Raw genomic sequence first — 19652 nt, 5'->3', positions numbered from 1 at the left:
AGAAACACAGGTAGAAGGAGAAAACTGACTTCTGAAAGTTGTATTCTGACCTCCCAGATGCGCGCGCGTGTACACACACACACACACACCCCCCCCACAGCAAATAACATATCTCCAGTCTACCCAGCCCTTGGCTGAAGCAGAACTATGAAAGATGCCCGGTTCCTTCCTCTGCTCTCTCTCCATATTCTGCGGCCACACAGAAAGGCACTTGAGAATTGTGACTACGATTCTGCTGTCATCACAGCAAAACCTGAACTGCCATGCACAGTCCGCCTCACGCTGCCTCCCAGTCCCCAAGCCCCTGTGTATCCTCTGTGCGAGCTCATTCTCCATGAGGGTTTGGGCCCCTCCATACCTTTCACCAGAAACATCTACCTCCTGAGCTTATACAAGATTTGAGCCCTAGAAATCTGAAACCAGGACTTGCCAGATGCTGCGATGGATAAAGTGCTCCATGCCCAGAACCCATGAAAAAAATTGGGCATGCTGGCACACAGGGGTCATCCCAGCCCCGAGGAGAAGGAGCAGGTCGATCTCTGGGGCTCCTTGGTGAGCCAGCCTGGTCTACTTGACTATTCTCAGGTCAGGGAGAGGGAAAAAGAAAAAGGTGGATGGTACCTAAGGCCTGATGCTGTCCTCTAGGTGCCACAGGCATGTGCACACATGTACACGCACCTATATGAGCGCGCGCGCACACACACACACACACACACACACACACACACATATACACACTGTAAATCCGTCATCACCTTCTGTCATATCAATTATATTTCTTCTTTCTCAGTTAACATGTTTATATTCTGTCTCCTCTATGAGAAGATGCAAACACCCAGAGGCCATGATCCTCTCTGCCTTGCTTGTGAAGGTTTGTGATGGTGTCATCTATGGCTGCAGTGAAACTCAGAGAAGTTTATTAGTTGATGGATCACTTCCCTGAGATGCTCCAGAATTCACTGGGCTGGGTGCACGTGCCTGTGTTATAACTGTCTTATTCAATGGAAATAGTTTTTAAAAAGACACTTTTTATTTAGATTTATTTATTATTTATACAGTATTCTGCCTGCATGCATGCCAACAGGCCAGAAGAGGGCACCAGATCTCATTATAGATGGTTATAAGACACCATTGTGGTTGCTGGGAATTGAGCTCCGGACCTTTGGAAGAGCAGACAGTGCTCTTAACCTCTGAGCCATTCCTCCAGCCCCAAAAGACACTTCTTTGTTGTGAAGCCTTAAACAAACCCACATAGCAAGCCAGGCGTGTTGGCACATGTCTGTAATCTGGGTGCTCAGGGAGGCAGAGGCAGGCAGATCTTTGTGAGTTCGAGGCCAGTCCGGTCTACAAAGGGAGTCCAGGACAGCCAATGCTACACAGAGAAACCCTGTCTCAAACAACAACAACAACAACAAAAAAACCAAACAAACCCAAACCGACGACAACAACAAACAAAAATCCCAACACACAACAGCATTAAGAAAGTAAAAGGGGGGGGGAGGAGAACTGGCTCAGCTCAGTAATTAAGAACATGGCCTGCTTCTGCCATCTATGCTTCATTCACAACCATCTATAACTCCAGCTCCATGGGTGCAAGAGCCTCTTCTGGTCTTCATGTGGTGCACATAACTCATGGAGGCTCGTGCACACACACACACACACACACACACACACACACACACACACGCCTAAAAGCAACTTGAAAAACTTCAAGATTTATTTTAAGAAGGAAAGTAAAAACACTCAATCTCACATAGGACTAGTGACATGTAGTACAGCAATTGGAAAGCTCATGCATGCGACCTTGTTTGACTGTTTAATTATGTCCTTAGGATAAGGTCCTAGATACAGGATCGCTGAGTCAGGATTTCACTCATTTCGATCAGTGGTTGAGGTCTCTTGTCCATTTCCAGAGGACAAGGTTCGAGTCCCAGCACCCAGACAGTGGTCCACAACCACTTGTAACTCGTTTCATGGCACTCGGTGCTGTTTTATGACCTTCCAGTGTACCAGGTAGGCAGACATACATGCAGGCAAAACAGCCTACACACAAAAAACAAAACAAAACAAAAAAACAATTTAAAATGTTGCTGGATATTTCTAAATTGTCCTAATCACATCAACTCCCCAGTTGGTAGATACTTCCAAACAACACAATGTTTATTTCCCAAGTCTGTGCTCATTTAGTTTCCTCACCATGATTTCTAGTGAGATGGACCCTGTTGTGAGTCTGTGTTGAGCTGGCTTTTTTTTTTTATATATACTTCATTGAAATTAAAGGAGCAGATAACAATGGTATCACAGATACCATTTAGCCCTATATGGTATATATGTGTGATGGAATCTATCTTTTTCTTTTTTTTATATTTTTTTATTTTTTATTAATTACAGTTTATTTACTTTGTATCCCCCCATAAGCCCCTCTTTCCTCCCCTCCCACCCCACCCTCCCTCCCCCTTCTTCTAGTTTGCCCTTCCCAAGTCCACTGATAGGGGAGGTCCTCCTCTCCTTCCTTCTGATCTTAGTCTATCAGATTCCATCAGGAATGGCTGCATTGTCATCTTCTGTGGCCTGGTAGGGCTGCTCTCCCCTCAGGGGGAGGTGATCAAAGAACAGGCCTATCAGATTATATCAGAGGCAGTCCTTCTTCCCATTACTATGGAACCCACTTGGATACTACGCTGTCATGGACTACATCTGTGCAGGGGTTCTAGGTTATCTCCATGCATGTTCCTTGGCTGGAATATGAGTTCCTGGGGAGACCCCTGTGTTCAAATTTTCTGGTTCTGTTGCTCTCCTTGTGGGGTTCCTGTCCTCTCCAGATCTTACTATTTCCCACTTCTTACTTAAGATTCCATGCACTTTGCCCATCAGTTGGCCTTAAGTCTCAGTGTCTGCTTTGATAGTCTATAGGGCAGAGGCTTTCAGAGGCCCTCGGTGTTCCTAGGTTGTTTCCTGTTTTCTTCTTCTTCTGATGTCTATCCTCTTTGCCTTTCAATCTCCCTTATGAACATTGATGCAAAAATACTCAACAAAATACTTGCAAACCGAATACAAGAACACATCAAAGATCATCCACTATGACCAAGTAGGCTTCATCCCAGGCATGCAGGGGTGGTTCAATATATGGAAATCCATCAATGTGATCCACCATATTAACAAGCTGAAAGGAAAAAACCACATGATAATCTCTCTAGATGCTGAAAAAGCATTTGACAAAATCCAGCATCCATTCATGTTTAAAGTATTGGAGAGATCAGGGATACAAGGCACATATCTAAACATAGTAAAGGCGATATACAGCAAGCCTATAGCCAACATCCAACTGAACGGAGAGAAACTTAAAGCAATCCCACTGAAATCATGGACAAGACAAGGCTGCCCACTCTCTCCATATCTCTTCAACATAGTACTTGAAGTCCTTGCTAGAGCAATAAGACAGTAGAAGGAGATCAAGGGGATACAAATTGGAAAGGAAGAAGTCAAATTATCACTATTTGCAGATGATATGATAGTATACGTGAGTGACCCCAAAAACTCTACCAGGGAACTCCTACAGCTGATAAACACCTTCAGCAAAGTGGCCGGATACAAAATTAACTCCAAAAAAATCAGTAGCCCTCCTGTATAAAAAAGACAAAAGGGCTGAGAAAGAAAGTAGGGAAAGAACACCCTTCACAATAGCCACAAATGACATAAAGTACCTTGGAGTAACCCTAACCAAGGAAGTCAAAGACTTGTATGAAAAAAATTCCAAGTCTCTGAAGAAAGAAATAGAAGAAGATATCAGAAGATGGAAAGATCTCCCATGCCATCTTACCAAAAGCAATCTACAGATTCAATGCAATTCCCATCAAATTACCAACACAATTCTTTACAGACCTGGAAAGAAAAATTCTCACCTTTATATGGAATAACAAGAAACCCAGAATTGCTAAAACAATTCTCTACAATAAAAGATCTTCTGGAGGTATCTCCATCCCTGATCTTAAGCTGTACTATAGAGTAACAGTTATAAAAACTGCATGGTACTGGCATAGAAACAAAATGGTGAATCAATGGAACCGAACAGAGGACCCAGAAATAAACCCACACATCTATGGACACCTGATCTTTGACAAAGCTGCCAAAACCATACAATGGAAAAAAGATAGCATCTTCAACAAATGGTGCTGGTCTAACTGGATGTCTACATGTACAAAAATGAAAATAGATCCATACTTATCACCATGCACAAAGCTGAAGTCCAAGTGGATCAAAGACCTCAACATAAAACCGAACACACTAAATCTGTTAGAAGAAAAAGTGGGGAAGAGCCTTGAACTCATTGGCACAGGAGACAACTTCCTGAACAGAACACCAACAGCACAGGCTCTAAGAGCAACAATCAATAAATGGGACCTCATGAAACTGAAAAGCTTCTGTAAAGCAAAGGACACCATCATCAAAACAAAACAACTGCCTACAGTCTGGGAAAGAATCTTCACCAACTGTTTATCTGACAGAGGGCTAATATCCAGTATATATAAAGAACTAAAGAAGCTGAAAAATATCTTTTTCTTATATTGATTTAAAAGATTCTTTATGCATTCAAATATTATGCTTCTTTATAATGTCACACATACTTTCTACTTGTTATTTTTCTAGAATCTTATGATACATTTCATCTGAACATAAAATGCCTTAAAGTCAAATGCTATTTTAATATTATCCCCATGGTGTGTCTTTCTTTTGTCTTGATTCTTTTTTTAAATTATTATTATTATTTTTTAAATTTACACTAGGGTTCTGCCTCCATGTGTGTCTGTGTGAGGGCGTCAGAGTCCCCAGAACCAGAATTACAGACAGTTGTGAACTGCCCTGTAGGTGCTGGGATTTGAACCTGGGTCCTTTTGGAAGAGCAGCCAGTGTTCTGAACCACTGAGCTCCTTATTTCGATTCTTACGACCTGGACCATCACACGATGCTTTGGAGAGCCAGCCTGTGTGTGCTGTTTTTCCTCATCGGCATGTTTAGTGGCCTTCTGGGGCTTGTGTTTTATTTTCAATAGTTTGTTATTAGAAAAATGGTAGAATCTATAATCCTGCAGTGTCCTGCTCATGTGGGAGCACACTTCGAGGGCATATTCATGCAATCCAGATGCTCACTACTTACGTGGAGGACGCCAGCTTGCCCCTGTGTGACTGTGCCGTGTTGTGGCTTCCGGTCCGTCTTGCCTGTCCTCACAGCAACTCCAACAACAGGCAAATATACAAAAGCTGCTGACCTGGGGAGATGGTGAAGCAGTAGAAGCACTTGCTGTTTGACCTCAAGGACCTGGGTTCTATCCCCAGAGGCCGCACTTTGAAAAACCAACACAGAGTGGTCCAGAGGTTCGTGGACCAGCCGTCAGGAAGAAGCAACACAGCAGCACGAACAGGACCCTGCTGCCACAAGGTGGGAGGGGAGGCCGGTGCCTGCTCGGTTTCCAGTGAGCTCCACGTGCGCACTCTGGGGCAGGCGTGCTTGGGCCCACACACGCGTGCACACGCAAATGTTTCTGAAAGCCTGTTGATATTCTTCTTACATGTTCCCCTGTGTGCTTTTACTCATCTTCTTATTGAGTTATGGACCCTTAATACATGTTTTGGAGTGTAAGGTTTTCCTTGATATGAGTGAGTGTGTTTTTCCATTTGCTCTTGGTGGCTCATTTACTTTGCCTGTGCTATTCTTTCCACGAACAATTTTTAAAAATTGGTATTGCACAGCTCATTCGTTTTTCTTCAGCGACTTGTAACTATGAAGGCCACTCTTGTTCTGCAGCTATAGGGAACACGCCAGTTGGTTCTTACTTAGTTATATGCTGATGTCTTATATTTCAGCCTCTGACTCTTTGGGCACTGGGCATGTGATGCACATAAATACATCTGTACAAAACCACTCATATCATAATTCTAAAATATTAAAAATTATAAGATATAAAGTAAAAATTTATGATAAAATAAAATTTCTGCTTACTCCTATGTCTGTGTCTTCTTCTTCTTCTTCTTCTTCTTCTTCTTTTTCTTCTTCTTCTTCGTCATCGTCAGGTTTTTTTGAGACAGGGTTTCTCTGTGTAGCCTTGGCTGTCCTGGACTTGCTTTGTAGATGAGGCTGGCCTTGAACTCACAGAGATCCACCTGCCTCTGCCTCCCCAAGTGCTGGGCTTATAGGCATTTACCACTGCGCCTGGCTCTAGTCTGTGTTTCCTGTAATCAATTTCAGCTTACTCAGTCTACAAAAGGGCTGTTAATCCATTTTTGGGTGATGTATTTCATTGAAGAACTCATCTTGGGGAATGAGCAGGGTTTTTTTTGGGGTGGGGGTGGGGGTCCAGTATTGACAAGAGCTGGTGTTAATAGGTTTGCTCATTCTGCCATCCCACCAAGATGGCAAAATTTGTTCAGTTCCAGTTTGTCCGTCATTCTCTTCCAGGCCACCATTTATAATTTATCTTGTAGGTTTCTTTAGTGTGTCTTGCATCCTGCAGATTTCCATATTCATATAATCATGCTTATCAGTACTTACCATTAGTTTTCTTTATGGTTTTATAATTTATGTCCTATTTCTCAAAAGCCCCCTACATAAAGTCTACCAATGTGTTCCTTAAAACTTGAAGGCAGTTATATTTGACCTTTTCCTTCAGCGACACTTTTCACTTTATATCCACAGGGTGGTATGTTTTGAAGTACAATGTACTCCATTGACTTGTGTGCTTCTCTTTTTTTGAGGCAGGGTCTCACCCTGCAGCTCAAGCTGTTCTTAAACTTGAGGCCCTTGACTCTGGGGTTACACCACTGCAACTTGTGTGACACTTCCCAAATTTATCGCGTGTAATAAATGACTTTCGTTTACATGGTGTTCTAGTTTTTAAAGGTGTTCGGCTTTTGATGTGGTCATTTGTTTTGACAGTGAGGGGCTTCTTATGAAGCCGTTACAGTAAACCAGTGAGAAGCCCCCAGGCTTGTATGCTCACCTAGCCTTCATCACCTTTACCTGGACTTTCTGAGACAAGCCTGTTAGTGCACAGTACAGAGAGAAACAACACACGTTTAAATACCACCATCTTCCTCTGTCCGCTCTTAGCTTGTCCTAGATAGCTCTGGAAGTATTGCTTTCATTTTAGCTGCCAATTTGAATTACACTCATCAAGAAGAGAGTATGAACATGCAGTTAAATTCTGCTGCTAATTAAATAACTGTCTGCAGAACCACGACTCTGCTGAGGAAACAGAGGCTTGCCAGCAACTCTGAAGCTCCCATGTCTCACACCTTATTCTTGTCATCTTCCTTAGAGCTACGCTTATTTTGGGTTTTGTCTTTAGCATTTCTTCTTGCTTTATTGCTGACTTCTCTACAAAGATAAGGTTCGGTTCTGTCTCCTTTTGAACTCTACCTACCCAGAATGAAACTTTTTGCACTCACTTAGTTCCTTAAATACACTTAGGTTTCTGTAACACCAATGTTCATGTCTAGCTTAGCTGCTGTTACACATCTGAATCTTTGTTGGTTGACTCTGAAGGAATGACTTGTCTGCAACCAGTCAGCAATGAAGTTGGATTTGCTGGTTTTGGGTGGTTTGGAATTGCTGATGTGTGTGATTTTCTCCTGTATGGAAGCCTGGGTTACTGGGTGTTGTCAGTGTGCCTCTGGAAACTTGGCTGCCTCACACTTCCACTCTGGCACACACAGGAATAGGTATCCATTTTCTCATAGCGTCAACAATACGCAGTACTGTTTATCTTCAGGGTCTCTCTCTCTATAGCCCTGGCTATCCTGGAACTCACTATGCAGACCAGGCTGCCCTTGAACTCATAGAAAATTTCCTGCCTCTGCTTCCCAAGTTCTGGGAATAAAGACATGTTCCACATGACTGATTTGTCTGATTTTCAGTATTTGCCATTATTATGGGTATAACGGCAGAATGGAGGAAGATGGACATCATTACCGTGTTTATACTTGAGGACTGCAGAGATGGCTCAGCAGTAAGAGCGCCGTGTGTTCTCACAGATGTCCTAAGTTCCATTCTGAGCACTCATGTTGGACAGCTTACAATTGCCTGTAACTCCAGCTCCAGGGAATATGATGCCTTGTTCTGATCTCTCGATGCACCTGCACTTACATGCAGCCCCGATATAAACAAATAAGATTAAAGAAATACCTGAAAAAGAAAGGAGTGGTTCACTCTGACCAGCAAGTACCAGAAGCTCAACACCAAACTATGGGATTTAATACAAGTGTGCTGTGTGACCTGCTGTCTGTGCTCTGTGACACAAGCGTACTGTGTAACCCACAGTCTATGTTCTGATCCTGAGAATTGTTCCCATATTGTATTTTACATGTCTTTTTCAGGACAAAAATCCAGCCCAGGATTATAGGCTGTTTTATTTTCCATCTCTCTCCTTACTTGTCTGTCTGTCTATCTATCTATCTATCTACCTACCTACCTAGCTACCTAGCTACTTATTTATATTTTTTGGTTATTGGACTTCCTCCCTTCTGGTCATCTTTCTTCATACTAACATATTTGAAGACTATCATCTTTTTAAATTTTTTTCACTCATTTAGAATTGATTATTCTCACTTAAAGTATTTCTTGATTACAGTTTCCTCTCTCTCTACTACCTCCAGTAACTCCCCATTTCCCCTCCCACCTGAAGCCACTCCCTTTCTGTCCCTCTTTAGAAATGAATGGGTGGGCTGGAGAGATGGCTCAGAGGTTAAGAGCACTGTCTGCTCTTCCAAAGGTCCTGAGTTCAATTCCCAGCAACCACATGGTGGCTCACAACCATCTGTAATGAAGTCTGGTGCCCTCTTCTGACCTGCAGGTATACATGCAGACAGAACACTGTATAAATAATAAATATATAAATCTTAAAAAGAATGGGCTTCTAGGCGATAACAACCAGACATGACAATATAAAATACAACAAGATAAAACAAAAACCATCACCTTGAGGCTGGACAAGGCGACCCAACAGAAGGAAAAGAGCTACAAGAGCAGGCACAAGAATCAGAGACCTCCTTATTCACACACCCAGGAGTCCTCTAAAAACCCTAAGCTGAAAGCTTTAACACACACACAGAGGACCTGGTGCAGACCGGGTAGGCACTGTGCTTGCAGTTCCAGTCTCTGCGAGTTCATGTGAGCCTCACTCAGTTTATTCAGAGGGCCTCGTTCTTCTCAAATCCTCCATCCCTTCTGGCTCTTGCATTCTTTCTGCCTCTTCTTCCACGGAGTTCCCTGAGTGCCGGATCGATTTCCAAAGTGGCTGTACAAGTTTGCACTCCCACCAGCAATGGAGGAGGGTTCCCCTTTCTCCACATCCTCTTCAGCATGTGTTGTCACTTGAGTTTTTGTTCTTAGCCATTCTGACAAGTGTAAGATGGAATCTCAAAGTAGTTTTGATTTGCATTTCTCCTATGGCTAAGGATGTTGAATATTTCTTTAAGTGTTTCTCAGCCGTTTGAGTTTCCTCTATAGAGAATTCATTTTTTAGACCCGTGCCCCATTTTTAAATTTGAATATTTGGCTTTTTGATATCCAATTTCTTGAGTTCTTTATATATCTTTTGGATACTAGTCATTTATTGAACGTGGAGTTGGTAAAAAAAATTTTTCCAATATGTAGGCTGCTGTTTTGTCCTATTGACAGTATTCTTTGCCTTACAAAAGTTTTTCAGTTTCATGAGATCCCATTTATTGTTGATCTTGGTGATTGTGCTAATTGTGTTCTGTTCATAAAGTTTTCTCCTATGCCAATAAGTTCAAGGCTATTCCCCTTTTCCTCTCCTATCAGATTCAGTGTATCTGGTTTTATGTTGAGGTCTTTGATCCATTTGTACTTGAGTTTTGTGCAGGGTGATAAATATGGATCTATTTGCATTCTTCTATATGTAGACATCCAGTTAGACGAGCAACATTTATTGAAGATGCTTTCTTTTTTTCAGTGTATATTTCTGGTTTCTTTATCAAAAAAATCAGGTGTTCATAAGTATGTGAATTTATGTTTGGGTCTTTGATTTGATTCCATTTATCAAATGTTATAAAGCTAATGCCATGAGGTTTTTATTACTATAATTCTGTTGTGCAATGTGAAATTAGAGAATAGAAAAACCTCTAGCAGTTCTTTCATTGTTCAGAATTGTTTTAGTTATTTTGAGGTTTTCCATATGAAGTTAGGGATTGCTCCTTTAAGGTCTGTAAAGAATCATGTTGGAATTTTGGTGGGGATTGTATTGAATCTGTAGATTGCTTTTGGTAAGATGGCCATTTTTACTATGTTAATCCTACCCATTCATGAGCGTGGGAGATCTTTCCATTTTCTCATAGCTTCTTCAATGTCTTTCTTCAAAGACTTTATTGTTCTCTTTACTCATACAACTCTTTTACTAGCTTGTTAGAGTCACACCAAGATATTTTATATCATTTGTGGCTATTGTGAAAGGTGTTCCTGCCCTGATTTCTTTCTCAGTCCATTTGTCATTGTATATAGGAGAGCTATTGATTTTTGTGAGTTAAATTTCATCCACTCACTTTGCTGAAGGTGTTTATCAGATATATGGTAGAATTTCTGGGGTCATTTATATACACTTTCATATATTCTACAAATAAAGACACTTTGATCTCTTCCTTTCCATTCTGTATCCCCTTGATCTCTTGTAGTTGTCTTATTGCTCTAACTAGAACTTCAAGGACTCTATTGAATAGATACGGAGAGAGTGGACAGCCTTGCCTTTTCGGGGATCAGAAACTGAGGGGAAAGGGAACAGAGTGAGTGGCAAAGGAGCCCCTTCCCCGAATCCCGGGAATCAGAATCATACTCTGGAGACCAGACTCAAAGGTGCAAACCTCACTTTATTGTCCAGTGTAAAGGCCTTTAAATGACTGAAAGGCCTGTCAGATCATCCTGTGCTAGCCTCAAGCACCAGTAATAGTCAGTCAGGTTGGTGCGACTATAAGGAAATGCGGGAGATAAAGAAGGGGAAACAGTCACCGTCGTAGCCTCGGATCCATTTTGAATCTTCACTCGTGTGCTAGGAGTCCCTAGTAGATCAACACCGTGTGCAGCAGATCAGGACCTTTCGAGGAGCCTTGGGAGTCGCTGACCCTTTGCTCGCCATTCCTCAAGGGTCTCCAAAAGGCTTACCTCGACATTCCCCACATGCCATATTCCTGATTTTAGTGGAGCTGCTTCAAGTTTCTCTCCATTTTACTTACCTTGGCTATAGGCTTGCTGTAAACCGCCTTTATTACGTTCAGATATTTCCCTTGCATCCCCAGTCTCTCCAGGACTTTTATCATAAAGGGATACTGGATTTTGTCGAAGGCCTTTTCTTCATCTAATGAGATGATCTTGTCTTCTTTCAGCTTGTTTATATGATAGACTACATTTATAGATTTTCCTTTATTGAACTATCTGTGCGTCTCTGGGATGAAGTCTACTTGACCATGGTGGATGGCCTTTTTGATGTGATCTTAGATTTGGTTTGCAAGTATTTTATTGAGTATTTTTGCATCTATGTTCATAAGTGAAGTTGGTCTGTAGTTTTCTTTGTTGGGTCTGTTGTGGTTTGAGTATCAGTGTGACTGTGGTCTCAGAGAATAAATTGGGCAATGTTCCTTTATTTTCATTTTGTGGGATAATTTAAGGAGTATTGGCATTAACTCTTCTTTGAAACTCAGGTAGAATTCTGTGCTAAAAACCATCGGGCCCTAGGCATCTTTTGGTTGGGAGACTTTTAATGACTGCTTCTATTTCACTATGAGTTATTTCACTACTCAAATTGCTTATATAATTTTGATTTAACTTAGTTAAGTGGTACCTATCAAGAAAAATATGCATTTCTTTGAGATTTTTCCAATCTAGTAGGGTACAGGTTTTTAAAGTATGCCCTTGTGATTCTCTGGAATTCCTCAGTGTTTGGTGCTATGTCCCTCTTTTCATTTCTGATTTTGTTAATTTGTATATTCTCTCTTTTCCTTTTAGTTAGTTTGGATAAAGTTTTGTCTCTTTTGTTAATTTTCTTAAAGGACCAACTCTTTGTTTCACTGACTCTTTGTTTCATTGTTCTTGTTTCTATTTTATTGACTCAGTTTGAGTCTTTCTTGCTGCCCTCTTGCGTGTGCTTACTTCTTTTTGTCCTAGAGCTTTCAGATGTGAGGTTAAGTTGCTAGTATGAAATCTTTCCATTTTTTTTTTAATGTAGGCTCTTAGTGGTATGAACTTGCCTCTTGGAACCATTTTCATTGTGTCCCATAAGTTTGGGTATGCTGTAATTTTATTTTCATTGAATTCTATAAAGCCTTTTATTTCCTTCTTTATTTCTGTCTTGATCCATTTTTCATTCAGTAGGGATCTGTTCAGTTTCCATAAGTTTGTAAGTTTTCTGTTGCTTCTGTTGTTGTTGATATCCAACTTTAGTTCTTGGTGGTCTGATAGGCTGCATGGAGTTATTTCAATTTTATTGTATTTGCTGATACTTGCTTTGTGCTTTGTTTTGGAGAAAGTTCCATGAGAGATGAGAAAAAAGTATATTCTTTCATGTTTGGGTGAAATGTTTTCTCTTTGTTCTTTTGGTTCATAATGCCTGTTAGCTCCAGCGTTCCTGTTTCGTTTTGTCTGAATGAACTGTCTATTGGTGAGAGTCTGGTATTGAAGTCTCCCATTACAGTGTGTGAAGGTCAATATGTGACTTAAGGTATAGTAGTGTTTCTTTTATAAACCTGAGTACCCACGTGTTTGTAATATAGATGTTAAGACTGAAAGGCTGCCGGGCACAGTGGCGCACACCTGCAATCCTAGCACTCTTAGAGGCAGAGTCAGGAGGATCTCTGTGAGTTCAAGGTCAGCCTGGTCTACAATGTGAGTCCAGAGCAGCCAAGACTACACAGAGAAACCCTGTCTTGAAACACTAAATAATAATAATAATAATAATAATAATAATAATACTTGAAATGCCTTCTTGGTGGATTTTTTCTTTGATGTGTATATAGTGTCTTTTCCCAGCTCTTTTGATTTGTTTTGGTTTGAAACCTGTTTTGTCAGATATTAAAATGGTTACACCAGCTTGTTGCTTAGGTCCATTTGCTTGAAATATTTTTTCCCAACTCTTTACTCTGAGGTAATGTCTATTCTTGATACTGAGGTGTTTTTCTTTGACTCAGCAGACAGATGGATCCTGTTTTTTAATCCATTCTTCTAGTCTGAGTCTTTCTGTTAAGGATCTGTGACCACTTACATTAAGAGGTATCAATGACCAATAACAATGAACCTTTTTATTTTGTTGGTGGTGGTGATGGTAGTGGTGGTGATGGTAGTGGTGGTGGTGGTGGTGGTGGTGGTGGTATGTGTGCCCCCCTGTTTTTTATTTTGCTGGTGTGAGGTTATTTATTCCTGGTGTTATCATGAATATAGTTAACCTCCTTATGTTGGAGTTTTCCTTCTAACATCTTCTATAGAGCTGGATTTGTAGATAGATATTGTTTAAGTTTGTCTTTATCATGAACTACCTTATTTTCTCCATCTATGGCAATTGAAAGTTTTGCTGGGTACAGTGTTCTGGGCTGGTATCCACACTCTCTTAGATTCTGCAGGACATTTTTATGGGCCCTTCGGGCTTTTAAAGTCTGCATTGAGAAGTCAGGAGTAATTCTAATGGGTCTGCCTTTACATGTGATTTCATCTGTTTTCCTTGCAGCTTTTGGTATTTTTCTTTGCTTTGTATCTTTAAAGTCTCTATATGTGCCAACTGGACTTTGTTTTGTGGTCCCATCTTCTTGGTGTCCTATCGGGTCTCCTAGATCTTTCTAGGCATCTCCTTTGTTAGGTTAGGATATTTTTCTTCTATGATTTTTTTTGAAAATATTTTTCTGGCCTTTGATCTTAAGTTTGGCATTTTCATGGTGTCCCAGATTTTCTGGATGTTTTATGTCAGTAGTTTTTTGGATCTAACAAAATTTTTTGATTAATGAATTCATGCCTTCTATCGTATCTTCAATGCCTGAGATTTCTGTCTTCCATGTCTTATATTCTGTTCATGAAGTTTGCCTCTGTAGTTCCTGTTAGATTTCCTAAATTTTTTATTTCTTGAAATCTCTCAATTTTGGGTTTTTTAAATTGATTCTATTGCCACTTTAAGATCTTGAACAGTTTTATTAAATTTCTTTCAATGTTTCTTTGTGTTTTCCTTGATGTCTTTTACAAATAAATTCATTTTCTTCACACATTTTGTTTGTGTTTTCCTGGATTTCTTTAAGGGATTTATTCATTTTTCTCTTAAAGGACCTCTATCATCTTCACAAAATTGGTTTTTAAGGTTTTTATCTTGTGGGTTCATTTATGTTGAAATATCCAGGGCCACCAGGCATGATGGCACAATGCCCATAATCCCAGCACTTGAGGAGGTAGAGGCAGGTGGATCTCTGTGAGTTTGAGGCCAGCCTGGTCTACAAAGTGAGTCTAGGACAGCCAATGCTACACAGAGAAACCCTGTCTCAAAAAAATTAACCAACCAACTAAACCAAACCAAAAGAAACATTCAGGGTATGCTGTGGTAGGATAGCTGGACTCTGATGAACACATTCCGCTCAGGTTATTATTGAGTGTGTTCTTAGCTGGCATCTGGGCACCTGGGATTGGTCTGCTTTTAGGCCTAGGTGCCGATTTCTGTATTTGCCTTCTTTGGGTGGCTGTTTTGTTACTGCGTTTCTGTTTCCTCTCTGGCTTTCCCGAGGGTGGTGCCTGTGTATTGTCTAGTTTGAAATTTTGGACCTGCTAGCTGTTGCCAGTGGGGAATCTGGGTAAAATGCATTTTGGGGTATTGGGATCTTACACATAGGAATAGGGAGAGGCTGAGGGGGGTCCATGGGAGATAGGAGAGCCGAATGTTCAACAAGAATATGCTTCTTTCACCTCCTTAGAATCCACAGAGAGTCTGCTGTAGGGCTGGTAGTGAGACTGGGGGTTGAATCTAGAGGAACAGAAGGGAGGGGAGGACCAGCCGTCAGCCTACCTCCTTTCTTGGCTGGAGTGATCTATGGGTTATGAGGGGCACCTGCTGCAGTTGGGGCTGGGATAAAGCAGCAAGCCAGGGGTGAGGTGGGGAGGGTAGTGAGGAGGGGAAGGCCTGTGGGGGCCACAGAGGTGTGGGCAGAGGGGAAGGAAGGTTGCAGCAGGGGTTTTGTTGCAGAGCTGAGGATGAGAATGGGGAATGGGAGCTTGGGAACAGAGGGAGAAAAGAAGATCTGCAGGCAGTCTGTTTGGCAGGAGAGTTGACTATGCACTCTAAATAAAACCTCCTTATCTGCCTTCACCTGAGATACCCCTTCCCAGCTGGGATTTCTTAAGCTCACTAAGCTCTGGATCATCTTATGTGCAGAGGGACCGAGTCCTGTCCTGCGCATCTAAACAGAGGCCTTCAAAAGCCACTGGGGGCATTTTTCTGCCACAGAGACTTAGCTGAGAATTTCAGACTGAGATTTGGTTCAGGTCACTATGCATTGCAGTCTGGGTTACTGAGGACAGGACACTGTCCCTCCAGACCGGGTCACTGAGCCACTTCCCCAGTTCTTCATGTACTTATGACAACGTGATAAGCGGCTAGAAGCCCTTAGTCCTCTTTGTACTGGTGATGGAATCCTTCTATGTGCTGACGAGGGAGCCCCGGCCTCGGTTCTCAGTCTGGGTGTGGTGTAAGTTAAGGATACAGGTTCAGTGTTTCCACTGCTATGCAACGGCCTCCTCACCATTCCTGTGATAATCATGTGTTCACATATGTGCAGAGTATGGTTGTTGATCTCTTGGTCCGCTCCTCTATCAACACTTACATGGCTTTGAGCACAATCTCCTTTTATGCCTCGCTATTTCGTGAAGCACATCTACTCTGTTCTTTTTAAAAATGTGCTTGTTAATTTTGCTCTTACATATTTCTAAATTAAATATAGGTACAGCCTGTCAAAATTTGCCAAAAGCCAAGCTTTTCATCATTTTCTATTTATTGCATAAATTAACTGAAGAAAAACTATTCCATGAGCACTCTACTTGGTGAACATGCTATATCTCTCTATTTAGACCTTCTTTTAATGCGGATTAATAAAGTTTTATAGTTTTCTTTACAGGAGTCTCAAAATTTTTTTGTCTTAGGTTCTAGGCCAGTCTCGTGTTTTCACAGCTACCTATTGAAAACATATAGGATTTATTACAGGTTTTTTTTTTCCCTATAAATTCATTTCATTTCTACTAGTTTCACAAAACTGATGATCTAAGATCACCTCTTGCTAATTTAGAATTTTTTTGTGTGTTATAATTGTTTCTTCTGTAAATAACAACAGCTTTGTTTTTTTCATTTTGGGAGGATTAATTCTTAATTCCTTCAAGTGCTCTGCTGTGGAACGTGAGGTCCTTATACAATATCAAACTAAATTGGTCATAGTAGGTCTTCTTGGGCTTGGTCTCAGAGGGACAGCTTTTAGGATGCTGTGCATAGATAGCATCCAGATGGCAGACCTCTGTAATCCCAGAACTCAGGAGGCAGAGACAGGCAGACTTGAGACAGACCAGGTTACCAAGGGAGATCCTATCTCAAAGACAAACTAAAATGAAAACCAAACACGTATGAAAGACAGAGCTGTGTTCTGTTGCCTACAGCGGCTTATTTATTGGTTAATACTCTATATTAGATCAAAGAGGCCCTTAAGTTCTAGCCTGTGATGCATTTTATCACAGTCAGATGTTGGATTTCAAGACCCATATTTTGCATCTGCCTAGGAGATGTCCTGGTGTTTTCTCTTGGCCTGGGTGTGGCTTACTGAATCACCGCTCTGCAAGCACAAGGCTCTTGTTTCAGAAAACAGTGCTGTTTCTCTCTCTCTCTCTCTCTTTTCCTTGTGTATAGGGGGTTTTGCCTGCATGTTATGTTTGTGCAACACATGTGTGCAATACCACCGGTGTCCAAAGGAGGGTACTGGAGCCCCTGGAACTAGAGTTATAGAAGGTTGAGAGCCACATGTGAGTGCTGAGAATCTAACCTGGATTCTCAGCAAAAGCAGCCAGTGCTCTTAACCACTGAGCCATCTCTCCAGCCTGTTTTTCGCAATCTGTAACATGGTGAATTATATTAATTGATTTTACCACATTCTGTGGTCATCCTTTAACAAATATTAACGGAGTCAGTTTGATGATGTTTAATTTTGGGATTTACATCTATCATGTTACAGAGCACAACACGGCACTATATCATTAAAAAAACAAACATGCCATCAGCCAGGCACAGTGTTGCTCTAGTTTTTCTGCTCCATTGTTTGAAATAATTTTTAAAAATTATTTCAAATATACATTCTGTTATATATACTTTATTATTATGTGTGGCTTTTTGAGATAAAAAATACAATAAAAAACACTGTTTAATTTGCTTCTACCATGAAATTAAGGAACACTAGAGAAGATACCCCTGAAGTATTTTTCATAGCACTTACACAACTGTGATTTACTGAATATGAAATAACACTTTACTCATTGGCAGCGATGGTGTTTTGTCGAAATGAAAGCTCGGTGAGAAGAAAATTCCCTACAAACTAAATCCATGTTGCTATTTTATATGTGAAGACCAGAAATAGATACTTTTTGAATCCTGGATATATGCATTTTAGAACCAGTAAATGCTGTGTATGTGTTTCTCTGACTCTGACTGGCTCTTAGTTTGTGCAGGGTGGAGTGGCATAGTTATAAATGGAGTGGCCAACCCTCGCCTTGTAGCTGTCCAGAATTAGGAGAGTTTATGCCAGGCAAACGGGCCTCCCTGGACCAAGGTCTCTACACTCATTGCTGTTGTCTGGCTCTAATCCCACTGCTGCATGTTAGATAAACATGGGTGAGCTGCAGAATTCAAGAACAGTTAGGGAGAGAGGAGAGGGCAGGATGGAGGGAGGAGAATAAGAACAAGGCATACATACAAACGCAATGAAAGTGGTTCTTGGCATATTAACCTAAAAACATGAAATCCCACCAAAATAAATAAAATTAAAATAATTCAAAAATTGTCTTCAGAAGGAGGTAGAAAGATACTCACCAGGTAAGGGTGTTTGCAGCCAGAATAACAACCTAAGTTCAACCCGTAGAACCCACAGAATGGAGGGAGAGAACCAACTCCTGCCAGCTGCACTCTGATGCCCACATACGCAGTGGCATGTGCACACTCCTCGATAAACAGGGAAAACAAACAAACAAACAAATACAATTTGCAAAAACAAATGAAGAAGGGAACTCATGTCTTCTGATATTACTCTTTGTCTTCTGGATCATCTGGGGCTGAAAAAAAATACTTATTTCATATTTTAAAACTGTGAGTAAACGGTCCCAAATGGGACATTTACATGATCTACCCACTCCCTTTAAGGAATCATGGAATAGGGGAGAAAGGACTGTAAGAGCCAGAGCTGTGAAGTCTATCTTCTGAACATGGCATGCGCCTGTGCCCCTGTGCTTATGAACACAGAGCACAAGGGCTTCACACACACACACACACACACACACACACACACACACACACAGAGAGAGAGAGAGAGAGAGACATACAAAGATAGTAGAATAAGGTAGTCATTAATATCAACAGATTAAAAAAAAACTGTGATCCACAACAGGGACCTGCCTGCAAGATATACTGATACAACAGAGGCACAGATGTCATGGTGCTACCATTATATTTAAGACCTACTCTATGAGATGGAACCTGTACCCGACTCCGCTAAAGTGGTCAAGAATCTGAGACTAGCTTGGTCACGAGCCTAGGGAAATGCCTAGGGAAACGCCTACTACTATTGCTAAAGAAACATAGCAATAAAATGACTCCTACTGACTACGATACCCATATATCACTGCCTCACTCAAAACGCATCAGAGAAGCTCCTTCTTGCAGTAGATGGGAATTAACACAGCAATGGGAATTAACACTGGACAAAGTGCAATGAGAGACTGTGGAGCACTCGGTCCTAAATAAGACATCTCTATCAGCACCCCTTGCTTAAGCCTCAGGAGTCTGTGTGGAGGAAGAGGCAGAAAGAGTGGAAGAACCAGAGGTGGAACCAGGATTGGGGGCACACACCTGTTATCCCAGCATTTGGGGATCTCTGTGAGTTCTAGGCCAGCCTGGTCTTCAAAGGGAGTCCGGGACAGCCAAGCAAGGCTACACAGAGAAACTCTGTCTTGAAAAAACAAAACAAACAAATAACAAAACAAGAAAACAAAAAACACCTGTTAGTTTGAATGAGGAATGTCCCCCATAGGCTTGCACATTGGAACACTTAGTCCCTGTTGGTAGCACTGTTTGGAGAGGCCATGGGACCTTTAGGAGTTCCGGCCTTGCTGGAAGAAGTGCATCTCTGGAAGTGACTTGGGGAGATTCCAGTCTGGCCTCACTGCATGTTTGCTCTCTGTGCCTTCTGAATATGTTTGAAAACACAACCTCTCAGCTTCCTGATCTGGCTACCATGCTTCTGCAACTCTTAGGGACTCTCCCTGTGGAACCGTGAGCCAGAATAAACGCCTACTGTAAGTCACTTTTGATCTTGGCGTGTACCACAGAAACAAACAGTAACTAATATGCCCATCTCAAAACAAAACAACAAAACAGAACTGTG

Source organism: Meriones unguiculatus, chromosome 2 (assembly GCF_030254825.1).
Source record: "Meriones unguiculatus strain TT.TT164.6M chromosome 2, Bangor_MerUng_6.1, whole genome shotgun sequence".
Lineage (NCBI taxonomy): Eukaryota > Metazoa > Chordata > Mammalia > Rodentia > Muridae > Meriones > Meriones unguiculatus.
Note: the sequence above shows the minus strand (reverse complement) of the source record.